At 40.1% G+C, this 12847-nt stretch overlaps 1 protein-coding gene across 13 annotated transcripts in view; it reads left to right on the top strand.

Moving 5' to 3' along the window:
• Positions 1-12847, top strand: part of MYO3B (myosin IIIB) — a 489550-nt gene that overhangs the window by 432437 nt on the left and 44266 nt on the right. The gene's annotated exons all lie outside the window — the stretch shown is intronic.

Here is a 12847-nt window from a genome sequence, read left to right as displayed (position 1 = left end):
GATAAAGAAGATTTACTGGCTCCTTTAATGGAAATGTCCTGAGTACATGAGGTATGACTTCATCAGGACTTCAGGCTCTGTTGTTTGCAGTCCCCTTAACTCTGCCATCCTGCATGGGTTAGCTTCACCCTCTGTTTGGTTCCTCTTAAGATGGCAAAAAGGCTAGCAGCAGTTGTTGACTTTACATCTAAATAAAACTCTATTTCTGTGGAGACAGAGCCTCCACGTTGCAGAATTTGGAATACCCCTAACCAATCCCTATGGCCAGAGGAATGATATAGACTAATTGGCTGGTGCCTTGGTTGTATGCGCCACTTATAGTAAGGAAGGGAGTGGGGTTACTGTGACTTACGCCAATTAGGACCCATCCCTGAATCTGGGATAGGGTTAGTTTCTCCCAAATAATGACTGCTATTTGTTGTGGAAGGGATGGAATGGACTTGGGGGAGGCAACAGTATTCATTGTATCAGTCATGATCCAGTCATTAGACAGGAATCACATCAATTAGTTTAACAGAAAGAATTTAACAACTCTAGTTGTTAATCAACATTAGAGAACTGAAGGGGTTCTGCAGTGGCTCAATCGGTTGAGCATCCAACTCTTAATTTCAGCTCAGGTCATGACCTCACTGTTGTAAGATCGGGCCTCATGTCAGGCTCTGTGCTGAGCATGGAGCCTGCTTGGTTTTCTCTCTCCTCTCTCTCTCTCTACCTCTCCCCAGCTCATGCTGCCATGCACACTCTGTCTCTCACTCTCTCTTGCTCTATCCCCTCTCTTTACCTCTCCCCAACTCATGTGCCCATGCACACTCTCTCTCCCACTCTCTCTTGCTCTCTCTGTCTTTCAAAGACAAAAACCCAAACGTTAGAGAATGGAAAAGGCAAAAGGGAGATACTGCAATACCCCCAACATAAAAATTTTAGGAAGCAGCTACCACTCCTAAAGCTTGAGGAGCAAAGAGAAGATGTTGTGATTGTTAGAACTTAGGCTTGGAGGAGGGGGCTTATGGAGCTAAAACACAGACTTCTGAGAAGGGTCACTATCCAAGTGGTGCTGGTATCTGAGGGAATACAGTGAGGCGATTTCTGGTAGCGTGGGACACTGCAAAATGGAGCTAACTGCAACTATTGGAGTCAGCCGTCACTGCCAGGGTAAAGATCAGTTGCTGTGGTGATGCCGACAGAAACCAAAACATGCAAGAAGAAAATATGTATAGCTGCTGTAGTCCTTGTTACAGTAAATGAAATGGTCATAAAGATATAGTTGATGGTTTAAAAAATTTAAAAAAAAAGCGGGGGGGGGGCACCTGGGTGGCTCGGTCAGTTGAGCATCCAACTTCAGCTCAGGTCATGATCTCACGGTTTGTGAGTTTGAGCCCCACGTCGGGCTTTGTGCTGACAGCTCAGAGCCTGGAGCCTGCTTCGGATTCTGTGTCTCCCTCTCTCTCTGGCCCTCCCCCACTTGTGCTTTCTCTGTTTCTCTCTCTCTCCCTCAAAAATAAATAAAAACATTAAAAAAAATGTTTAAGATACAGTTGATGCTTATAATTTCCTTATTTCTTACTCTGTGATCTCTCAGTCAAGATCTCAATGTGTTGAGATTCTTTACCCGTCGGGTAACCCAAACTTCATTCCTGAAAGATCTGAATCTTCCCTGATTCTTCATATTTCTACTTGTTGTTTTCCATTAGTGTCTACTGTTGGACCTGGAAGTAGTGGGAGGTTCCCCAAGAATATCCTGGGTTCCAGACAGAGTCCTCTTTGCCCTCATTATGTAGCCCCAATTCCCTGATAATCAGGATCAATCCACTCAGTGAAGTCATCTCTTTGCTTGATGGTTCAGTGGCATAAGGAGTCCAGAATGCCAAGCGGCAGTCTCATCTTCTAATTCAGTGGAACCATTGTTGCGTCTGGAAGCATCCCTTTCTTGGGTACCTAGACCTTCAAGCCAGGAAAACTCACAGTTGTGCGGACAAGAAGCAAAAATTCTATATAAAACTATTTTAATTATTTAGAGTAATAAAAAAATCCAGAGTAGACCAATTATCCCTGATTTATTACTCCCTTGAAAATATATTTTTATGTGAAACTTTAATCTCCTGGAGGGCAAAGTCTGTGACTGGCTCATGTTTGTATGCCCAGGGGTGGGGCGGTGGGGGGGGCCTCTAATAACACCTGTATCCTGATAGACAATTAGTAAATGCTGGTTGAATGTATAGGTAGATAGGTAGCTAAATATGGCCTAACTGGCTAGTATCAGAAGACTAAAAATCTTTTCATTTTCATTTTAGTATCGCTAGCTCACACAGGAAAGCTAGGTTTCTTCAGTCTCTGGACTTACAAATAAATTCTAGTAATCTGACTCAGCAACGCCATTTATCCATATTGGGTTGAAGATCACAAGTACGTGAGTTCCTCTGAGGAGATGTTAGGCCTCTACTCCCCTCAGAACGTCATGGCTTTTGGGTAGTGTTTAATATTGCTGTTCATTTTAACATGGAATATCTTAAATTTTAGAAGATTCATTTTCTTGTAAGTGACTTTAAACAGGGAAACATTTCATTAGCTCCTCTTCCCAAGTCCTGAGGAGCTCCTGAAATGTGAACCAAAGCAGTCTTCCACTGCCTGGAGCTGTTCCACAACATCAAACGCTTAATGAAAATGTTTTCCTCAAACCTCAAGCATTTCCAAGTATTAAATGTGAAGAGGAAAGATTTTGCTCTAACTGCAAATTGTTCTACAACTGCAGGGTATGTGAAAAATGTGTGTGTGCTCACACGCACATGTGTGCACATGTACATGTATGTTTTTCCTGTTTAATACTTCTGGCATAAATTGAATATCATGCCCAAACACTCTCTAAACACAGCCATATAAAACAATACCTGTTTGGGGTATTACCAAGGGCTCTTTAGGACGAAGGAGGAGGGGTATATGTCCTCTCCCAAACACAGCCAAGCTGTCAGCCTGGGAAAAGGTGGATTCTCACGCACGCAAGGTCACATTGCACTCTTAGGGCTGTAATGCCTGGAGACCTACAATGGGTTGTTTGGGGGAGGAGGCATGGGTGGACAAAAGGGGTGACCAAGCAGATTAATTTTAGTTAGATCGATTTTACTAACGCACAATTTTAGGAGCTGGCCTGGACTTTAAAACAGAACAGCTGTTCTGCATTTGAAATTTCACCCTCTCCTGAGCTGCTGTGAAGTCGTTTGTTTTAAATAAGTAATATCCAAAGTAGTTCCCTGTGAGAAGGTATTGGAAACTTCGTGAACGTTTTCTGTTAAAGGATTTCAAAAGCCTCCTAAGGTAAATACAGTGAACACTCTTAATTGCCGCTAAAATTTGCATTTTACATAATTTATACTTGGTTAAAAATGTATTAAATATCCTAAGCTGTTAATATATTCACTGTATTATCCACAATTTGCACTCGTTTTTCTGAACCAACTGCTAAAATATTCACGTGTTCACTTGGAAAACTTGGCTTTAAAGAGTCGATGTTATGGTCTAAGTAAACAGACCCCCCAGGAATTGTGCTGTCCCCCGCTGGTGGTGGCATTACTGAAGGAAGGAAGCCCAGACAGCTTACTGAAGGCTCAGATCTTTAGCAGTAACTCCAAAGAGCTTAGTGCTTTCTTAGAGAAATGGCTTGGTTACAGAAAGTCTGTATAGTATGGGGTATAAGTTATTGTTCTTCACAAATTCATATACTAATTAGTTCATAAATCCTGGGCAAACTAAAAGTTTATGGTTTGAATGTAATTACTCAGCATGTTTGTGGAGCTTGTCACTAAAGAAGCAACTATTCATAAAGACAATAAAATACACTTCTTGGTTGTATAATAAAATGGAGAAACTATGACCAGCAAAGAACTGGAGAATCAGCATCACCAAATTTAAAGATTTGTGATTTGTAAACAGTAGGGTTTTTTTTGATAAGACTTTTTGAAATTATTTGAGCACAGAGGAGGCACTGACAGTTACAGCCCCAATGGTTAGTGCTGTGTGTGTGTGTGTGTGTGTGTGTGTGTGTGTGTGTGGTGTGTATAAAATAAAATATTTGCAGACACCCAGAAAAGAAGAAAAATAGTACAAAAAAATCCCCATAGTAGGTCTTAATAGCTCACCCTATTTGCATTCAAGTTTTTTTAAGTGTTTATTTAATTTTGAGAGGGAGAAAGTGCGTGTGTGAGAGAATGCATGTGTGGGGAAGGGGCAAAGAGAGAGAGAGGGAGACAGAGGATCCAAAGCAGGCTCCGCCCTGTTGGTGCAGAGCCCCATGTGGGACTCAAACTCAAAAACCATGAGTTTGTGACCTGAGCCAAAATCAGAGACTTAACCGACTGAGCCACCAAGGTGCCCCATAAATTCGAGTATTTTTTAAGTTCAAATACTATTGAAACCTTCCATTACCCTATCCCAATCCTAATTTTTCTCTCTTATCCCTATGGTAATCACTGTCCTGAATTTTTATTCCCTAACATGTTATTAACTTTTTGGTAAATGTGTAATGACAGGGTTCAGGGCACACTATCCCAAAATATGGCACTTTGACATATTAAATATGTCAAACTGAAGGAATTTGAGAAATGGCATAAGCAGGAAGGACTTTTCTAACCTTCCACTGAAGCAGGTCATAAAAGCCTCATGTCAGAGGTTTTACCCAGAGGAAGGAAGCACCTTTATTTCCAAAGAGAAGGGACACAGGGAGGAATCTGACCCAACATGCTTGGTAACTTTTCCCAGTTTGCCACATTTGGCTCACCCTTGTCCTGTCACATCTTTCCACAACTTTTCACTCTTCATCAAACCTAGCATAAAAATACTCAAGTTTAAACACTTCTTCAGGTCTTCATTATTTTTTTAATGAAGGTTTCTGTGTCTCATAAAATGTATATTAAATAAATTTGGTTGCTTTTCTCTTAGTAATCTTAGTTTAATTTTCAGACCCAGCCATGGACCCTAAAAGGGTTGAGGAAAATTTTTCCTCCCCTACAGTAGACAGAAGCCAATTTATCCTGAAACTAAAGAATCTTGGGCTTAGGCACACTTGCTCCCATTGCTTCCTCTAAGGCCCAGAAGTTGCCAGGGCCATTGTCAAAGAAGTAGCTCCCACAACAGGAGAGAAGTCTGGAGCAGGACAGAAGTCTCACCCAAGCCTGAGGTGCATGGCCCCGGGGCTGCCAGGACTGCCTCCATAGCCTCAAAACTCCCAGCAGCCAGAGTTGTTCTGCCCCTGACTCTGATCTCATCATATTCAACCCTGAGAGAACAATCTGCTTCTTGCTGAGGGCCGTGGTCCAGGCTGCCTAGAGAGGTCAGTTGGTCACTCTGCTATGCAAGAAGGACAGTAAAGAGTTGTGATGCTTAAAGAATCTTTTCCAAAGTATCTTTCTTTTTGCTGACCAGCTATGCTAGTGAAAAGATGGAATTATCTTTTTATACTTAATGTAAAAAATATATTTAAAAAAATTGGAGTCAAAGAGAATCGTATTATTTTTAAAATTTTTTTACGTTTACTTATTTTTGAGAGAGAGAGAGTACAAGCGAAGGAGGGGCAGAGAAGGAAACACAGAATCCAAGGCAGGCTTCAGGCTCTGAGCTGTCAGCCCAAGGCCCAACATGGGGCTAAAACTCAAAAACCATGAGATCATGACCTAAGCTGTAGTCAGATGCTTAACCGACTGAACCACCCAGGTGCCCCAAAGAGAATGGTAATATAGATAGGTGTCAAATAGTTAATAATATTACATTGTTTTTCTGAATTTTGTTTGTGGTATTTGTCAGCTTTAAAAAACTTATAGTTGTGATTTTTTTCTTTTTCAAAATTAATATTCAATTTTGTACCTAGTTTATAATTGTATATTCTTTTTTTTTAAGTTCATTTATTTATTTCAAGCAAGGGAGAGAGTAAGTGTGAGCAGAGGAGGGACAGAGAGAGAGAGAGAGAGGGAGAGAGAGAATCCCAAGCAGCCTCCATGCTGTCAATGCAGAGCCCAACGTGGGGCTCTATTTCATGAACTGCCAGATCATGACCCAAGCCAAAATCAAGAGTTAGATACTTAACCGACTGAGCCATCCAGGCACCTCTCTGTGTTCTTTTTCATAAAGAAGACCGCCCTCCCTAATTATTTAAGCTTCAGGCCTCACCAAAGTTTATTATATATATGAAAGCATTAATAGTATATGTTTTTAAATTTTAAATTTTATATAAATGCAGAATATATCACTCTGCAAGTTTATTTTTCCCCTTAAATGATTCTAGTATTTATCCATGTTGATATATGTAGCACCATTTCATTAATTTTGTGAATACAACATAATATCTGTTCTCTTTTTCATTAACATTTAGGTTGTTCATGAGTTCCCCTATTACAAATGATGCTGTGATAGATGTACATGGCTTCTTATGTGCAAGCACAAGTCATTTCCTGAGTTATGTATTTCTCCAGAAACAAACTGCTGGGACACACAACATGCACATCTTCTACTGTCTAGAATACTGCCAAATTGCTCTTCAAAAATAAAATACATGGGGTGCCTGGATGGCTCAGTCGGTTAAGTGTCTGGCTCAGGTCATGATCTCATGGTTTGTAGGTTCAAGCCCCGCATCAGGCTCTGTGTTGACAGCTCAGAGCCTGGAGCCTGCTTCGGATTCTGTCTCTGCACCTCCCCCACTCACGCTCTGTTTCTCTCTCTCTCTCTCTCTCTCTCTCTCTCTCTCTCTCTCTCTCTCAAAAATAAACATTTAAAAAGTAATAGAATAAATAAAATACAAATTTGTATTCATAAGCAGAAGACCATGACCTTCCTTTTCTCCATAATCTCATCAACCCTTAGAATTTTCAGATTAAAAAAATTTTTTCTGGTCAGAAACATACAATGTATCGCTTGTCTCTGACTAATAATAAAGATAAGCACTTTCTCGCATGTTATGGGCATTGGAATTTCTTTTTATGAACTGCCCAAAAAACATGTCCTTTCCATTTCTGTTGGGTTGTTTTTCTTTCATTGATTTATAAGAATTATCTCTGAGGCACCTGGCTGGCTCAGTCAGAGGAGCATGCAACTCTTGATCTCAGGGTCATTTATTTATATATTTTTTTAATTGAAGTTTTTTGTTTTTTAAGTTTACTTATATATTGGGGTGCGTGTGTGGCTTAGTCAATTAAGCCTCTAACTTGGGCTCAGGTCATGATCTCGCAGTTTGTGAGTTCTAGCCCCACATCTCTCTCTCTCTCTCTCTCTCTGTCTCTCTCTGTCTCTCTCTCTCTCTCACTGTCTCTCTCTCTCTCTGTCTCTCTCTCTCCCCCCCTTCTCTCTCTGCCCCTCCTCTCTCTCTCTCAAAATAAATAAATAAGCTTTTTTTTATTTTGAGAGAGAGAGAGAGAGAACGCATGAGCAGAGAAGGGACAGAGAGAGAGAATCCCAAGCAGGCTCCATGCTGTTAGTGCAGAGCCCAGCACAGGGCTAGATCTCATGAACCGTGAGGTCATGACCTGAGCCAAAACCAAGACTTGGACACTTAACTGACTGAGCCACCCAGGCCCCCTGAAAGTTTTCTTAGAAAAAAGAATTCTTTCTATACTATGGATATTATTTTTTACGAGTTAGATGCATTGCAGATATATTCTCCTGCTTTTTTTGTATCTATGTATAGTGACTTTTATTGAACATATGAATGTAATTTTAACATAGTTCTATCAGTTTCTTTTCTTTACAGCTTGTGTTCTTTGTGCCTTAAGCAATCCTCTCTCTCCAAGCTCATAAAGATATTAAACTTCTTTTAAAATTTTGAGTACTTTGTTTTTTACACGTTTGGCTACTCACTCCACCTCAGATTTATCTTCACATATGACGTGAGAGAAGAGTCTAAAAATTTTCTTTCTTTCCATACGGATAACCAGTTGGTTCCACTGCATTTGTTGACTAGTACTTCCTTTCCTCACTGGTTTGTAAGGTAAATCATATTCTTTTACTATTGCTCTCATAACAAATTACCACTAAATTTAGTAGCTTAAAACAACATACATTTGTTATCTTATAGTTCTTGAGGTCAGAGGTCCAAAGTGGACCCTGGTGGGCTAAAATCAAGGTGTTGGCTAGGCTGCATTCCTGGTAGAGGACCTAGGGGAATATTTGTTTCCTTGTTTTTCTAGCTTCTGGATGGTTCCTGCATTCCTTGGTTCATGGCCCCGTTCCTCCATCTTCAAACTAGCTGTGCCAGACTAAGCCCTTCTCACAGTGCCATTTCTTTGACAATGACTCTTCTTCTGCCTTTCACTTCTACTTTTAAGGAGTCTTATGCTTATGTTGGGCCCACCCAGATAAACCAGGATAATCTCTCTATTCTAAAGTCAAGTCAACGATTAGCAAATTTAGTCCCATCTACAACCTTAAATCCCTTTTAGAATGTAACCTAACACATTCACAGATTCTGAGGACTGTATTGGGGACATCTTTGGGGTGGGGGTGGTGAGGGAGGAAGTGGGGTGGGCATTATTATGCCTACCACACAGATCAAGGTTCTAAGTCTGTTTCTGGGCTTTCTGTTCTGCTCCACTGATTTGTGTACCCCTGTGCCAGTACCACACACACTATCTTAATGACAACAGCTTGATAATAAATATTGGTATCTGGGAGACTAACCCCACTGCCTTCCATACCTGGTGGTGTTCTTCAGATTTTTATTGAATATTCTTGCTCTTCTGATCTTCTATATGAATTTAATATTAGCTCATCAAGTTGCATAGGAAGTAGGTCTGGATTTTTCCCTGAATATGTAGTTTAAATTGGAAAGAATTTCTGTTCTTAGAAGTAAAGGATATTTTATTTATTCAGTTTGTTCAATTTGTCTTTTATATCATTCAATAATATTTTAAAAATATTTTTCCTATAAAAGTTTTTCATACCTTAAAATTTATTTATGAATTTTTGTTAAAATTGTTTCTCTATTGCTACCTAACTACCCTTAAAACCCAGTGGCTTACAACAGCAAACATTTATTATCTCACAGTTTCTGAGGGCCTGGAATTCAGAAGCAGCTTAGCTGTATGATGCTGGCCCAGGACCTTTCATGAGATTTAAGGTATCAGTGAGGACAGCAGTCATCTGAAGGTTTGACTATGGCTGGAGGATCTGCTTCCAAAACGGCTACCGGAAAGAAGCCTCAGTTTCTTAATGGCTCTTGGCAAGAGGTTTCAGTTCTTCACCACGTGAATCTCTCTTTAGGGCTGCTTTGTTAGTATCTTCATGACATGATGGCTGACTTCCAATCACAAGGGATCCAAGAGAGAAAGGTTGAAGCTATAATATCTTATGTGACTCAACCTTGGAAGTCACAGACTGTTATTTCTGTGGTATCCTCTTGATTAAACAGGAATTCAAAGAAAGTGGGGAGGGCACTGGAGGCAGGTTACCACACTTCTATTTTCTGTTGCTATTATAAATGGGATTTTTTTTAATTATATTTTTGAATTGTCCATTATTGGGATATGGAAACACTATTCATTTTTCTATGTTGATTTTGAACATCAGCCTACTAAACTCTTACTACTTTCAGTAGTTTATAGATTATCTTAGTTTTCCTATATAGTGTATCATATTGTTACAAATAAGCAAAATTTATCTCTCTATGTCCAATTATACCCTTTTTTTCCTTGCCTTATCACATTATGTAGAAGCTTCAGTACAGTATTGGATATAAGCAGAATTAACGAGCATTACTGTCTAGTTCCTGACCTTAGAATGCCTTTAAAAGTTTCGTTACTGGGGCACCTGGATGGCTCAGTCAGTTGAGCGTCTGACTTCGGTTAAAGGCTAAATACAGAGGTCACTTAGATTGCCTTCTCTCTATGCATCTCCTGGGTAAATGCAAAATTCCAAACACTGCTTCTCAAATAGCTATAGCCAGTGCAGCTCCAGAAGCCCCACGTGGGCAGGCAGTAGGAACCACAAGGTGGTTGGAGAGCTACTCAAAACTAGCCTTGAAGCTGTGTTAAATTGTGGGCCCGCTGCTTCTACTGAGATTGTGTGTCTACTAAGGTGGTTGTGGAAGCCGTGCTGGTGCTGGTTACTGGGAGGGGCCCCAAAGCTGCGCCAAACTGTCATTTGGCTCTGTGATTAGCTGCGGCCCCCTCTGCAGACTTGGATGTTCCTCAACCGTCACAATTTTAGTTAAACAACTTAACCTCTATCTGATTTATTACAAAAGCGAATATTTACTTTATGTATAATATTTACTTTATGTATAATAATAACATTGTGCTTTTGATGGTAGTGGCATATGTTAATGAACTATCTTTTCAGGCAAGAATCTTTTGTGGCAATTTTAACAAAGCTATAAATAAATAAATTCATTCATTCATTAACTTAACAAATCAATCAATAAATTATATATATGTAATATATAATTTCTATATTTATATATAAATATATAATAAACATATATAATGTATTTAGAATTTATAAATTATATATAATGTATATATAATAGATTTATAATTTATAAATTATAAATATGTTATATATATAATTTATAAATTATAAATATATAGGAAAGGAGCCGAAAGGTATGTGTCATTATAACAAGTAAACACAACCCAAAAAGTTAAGGACCATATTAATCTAAGATATGCCCCAATGTTAGACACATAGTCATAAAGCATACTGTTGATTTATAAATTACCTTTTATCCACTTTTCAGGAAGAAAAAAAAGTCCTTGCAGGGGAAAAGGCTGTTTCATCCAACATAACTTTGTGAAGAAGTGCTAGGACTGTAATCAGATTCAAGTTTGTAATGGCTGGAGACACACTACCAGTAGGACTGGAAAATTCCCAGTAAGCAAAGGGACACGGTGGGAGCTTCTGTCAGAGAAGCTGTCGCTCCAAGAAGCAGTTTGAGAAAAGTTGAGGGTGAGGATATGAAGTTTAGCATGTACCTGCTTCTTCCTTCCTTAGAAAAAGAAAAAGAACAACATAGGCTTTGGGGCAAATGTGTGTGGGATGGAGTCAGGCTTCGGGAGAACTTTGTTTTTGAGGGAAGAGGACCTCACCGCTCTTCTCTGCAGCCCTTTGTTCACCACTAGGGTCACTGCACCCAGCTGCACAGCACTGTTAGGCCCTCTCTGAACAGCACAACCCTGATGTATAGGCGCCTAGCAAGGACTCTCCAGGGTCCCTTTGTCTCTGGCCTTCCCTCACAATTCCCCTTCCTTCATTTTGCCCCTGTTTCCTTCCTCTCCTTCTTTCTTTCTCCTCCTCTGTTGCATTAAGAAATAAAGATTCATCAGGAGTTATGACTACTGAGTCCCCCGGAAAGGTGAAATAAGTACCCTGTAACAGGCATTGAATATTTAAACCTTTTGTTAACAAAAAGTTGTCATTGTTCTCTCTTGGGGCCAGGGGAGAGAAACAGTGGGACTTTCTCTGGTCACTCTCCCACAGAATCCCTTCCTAAGCTTTCTCTCTGAAAGTGGACAGACCCTTTTCCAGCAGCAGCTTGCTTCAGAGGGCATTAAAGTCACAGCTTGGCGAGGACACACAAGCCCTCTCCACAGCTGCTAACCTAGCCCTGGCCAGAGAATTGGAACCCAGCCTTGCCGGGGCCTTAAGGCCATTCCTGCCACACCCCTGCCCTAGACTGCTGCCACACCGCAGAGCCCTGACAGAACTGGAACTCGGAAGGACTCTAATTTTAGTGTTTGAGCATATCTGTGTGCATAACTAACACTTGTCTCCCCTACCAGATTGACAGATTCTTGAGAGTGGGGATCAAGGTCTCATTCCACCTCTGGTCCCCAGTGAGCTCTGAGAGGAGAGGTCTCAACCTCACCTATGGTCATGCGGCAGAGACCCCCAGTTAGTGATCTGCTCTTTTCTGGTAGAGTCTTCTCCCACGGGGCTCTGGAAACAGTGCATCACTTCTGAGTGATGACTTCACCATTCCACTGGCCATATTCAGGGTCTCTGTGAGAAACAGGAATGACAGGTCAAGGCTGGAGGCATCATTTCTCTGAATTTTCATTTTATTTAGAGCCACTGGTCTCTATTTGACATCCTGAATCCAGGATCCATTTTTGAAGAGTTGCATTTCTCTCTAGAAAAATCAAGATGAGTACTAGGCTTATCTACACGTAGTAAATAACAACAATAACAGATATTTCATGAGTATTGTACACTATGTGTGCACCTGGGTCAAATGTTTTTCACATGATACCTTAAATAAGAAAACATCTTTATAAGTTCCTGATAAAGAAAGAGGCTTAGAAGCTTGCCCAAGATAACACACTGGCAAACAGTACCACCTAACCTCAAACTCAGGTCTCTTGGTGAGGGGGAAAGAATTTCTATCTGAAGATGTTATTTTTTATATTAAAGCAATAATCTTCAAAAAAAATTAAACCTCAAAAAGCAAGCTAATTTACAAAGCACCTATTTTTGTTTTCAGTGTAGCCTAGCAAAGAGCCATTTTCATCATCCTCTGTGCCTTACTTTCTTTTCCTCTGCCCCTACTTTTATTCGCACAATGACAAACAACTGGACCAATACAAAAATGTGCTAACACCCACATTTAGCATGTCATATGTACCTGCTACCAAGCATCTGGCTAATTAAACAAATCCAAATTTTTACTTGATTTTAAACTTTTCATCTAGGATGTGGTCCCCCTGTGGGGGTTTATTTTTGTGGTATCTCCCTCCAACAATTTTGAAAAATATTGTAAAATTGAAGTGGATGAGGTGTGGACACCTCTACCATAGCTAGAGATAAAGCTTTCTTTCTGGTTTATTTTTTCCCAGACTCTGTACACCCATCACCACTTTCATGAAGTATTTATTTACCA

The sequence above is a fragment of the Prionailurus viverrinus genome, chromosome C1 (assembly GCF_022837055.1).
Source record: "Prionailurus viverrinus isolate Anna chromosome C1, UM_Priviv_1.0, whole genome shotgun sequence".
NCBI lineage: Eukaryota > Metazoa > Chordata > Mammalia > Carnivora > Felidae > Prionailurus > Prionailurus viverrinus.
This window is presented reverse-complemented; position numbering and strand designations above follow the sequence as displayed.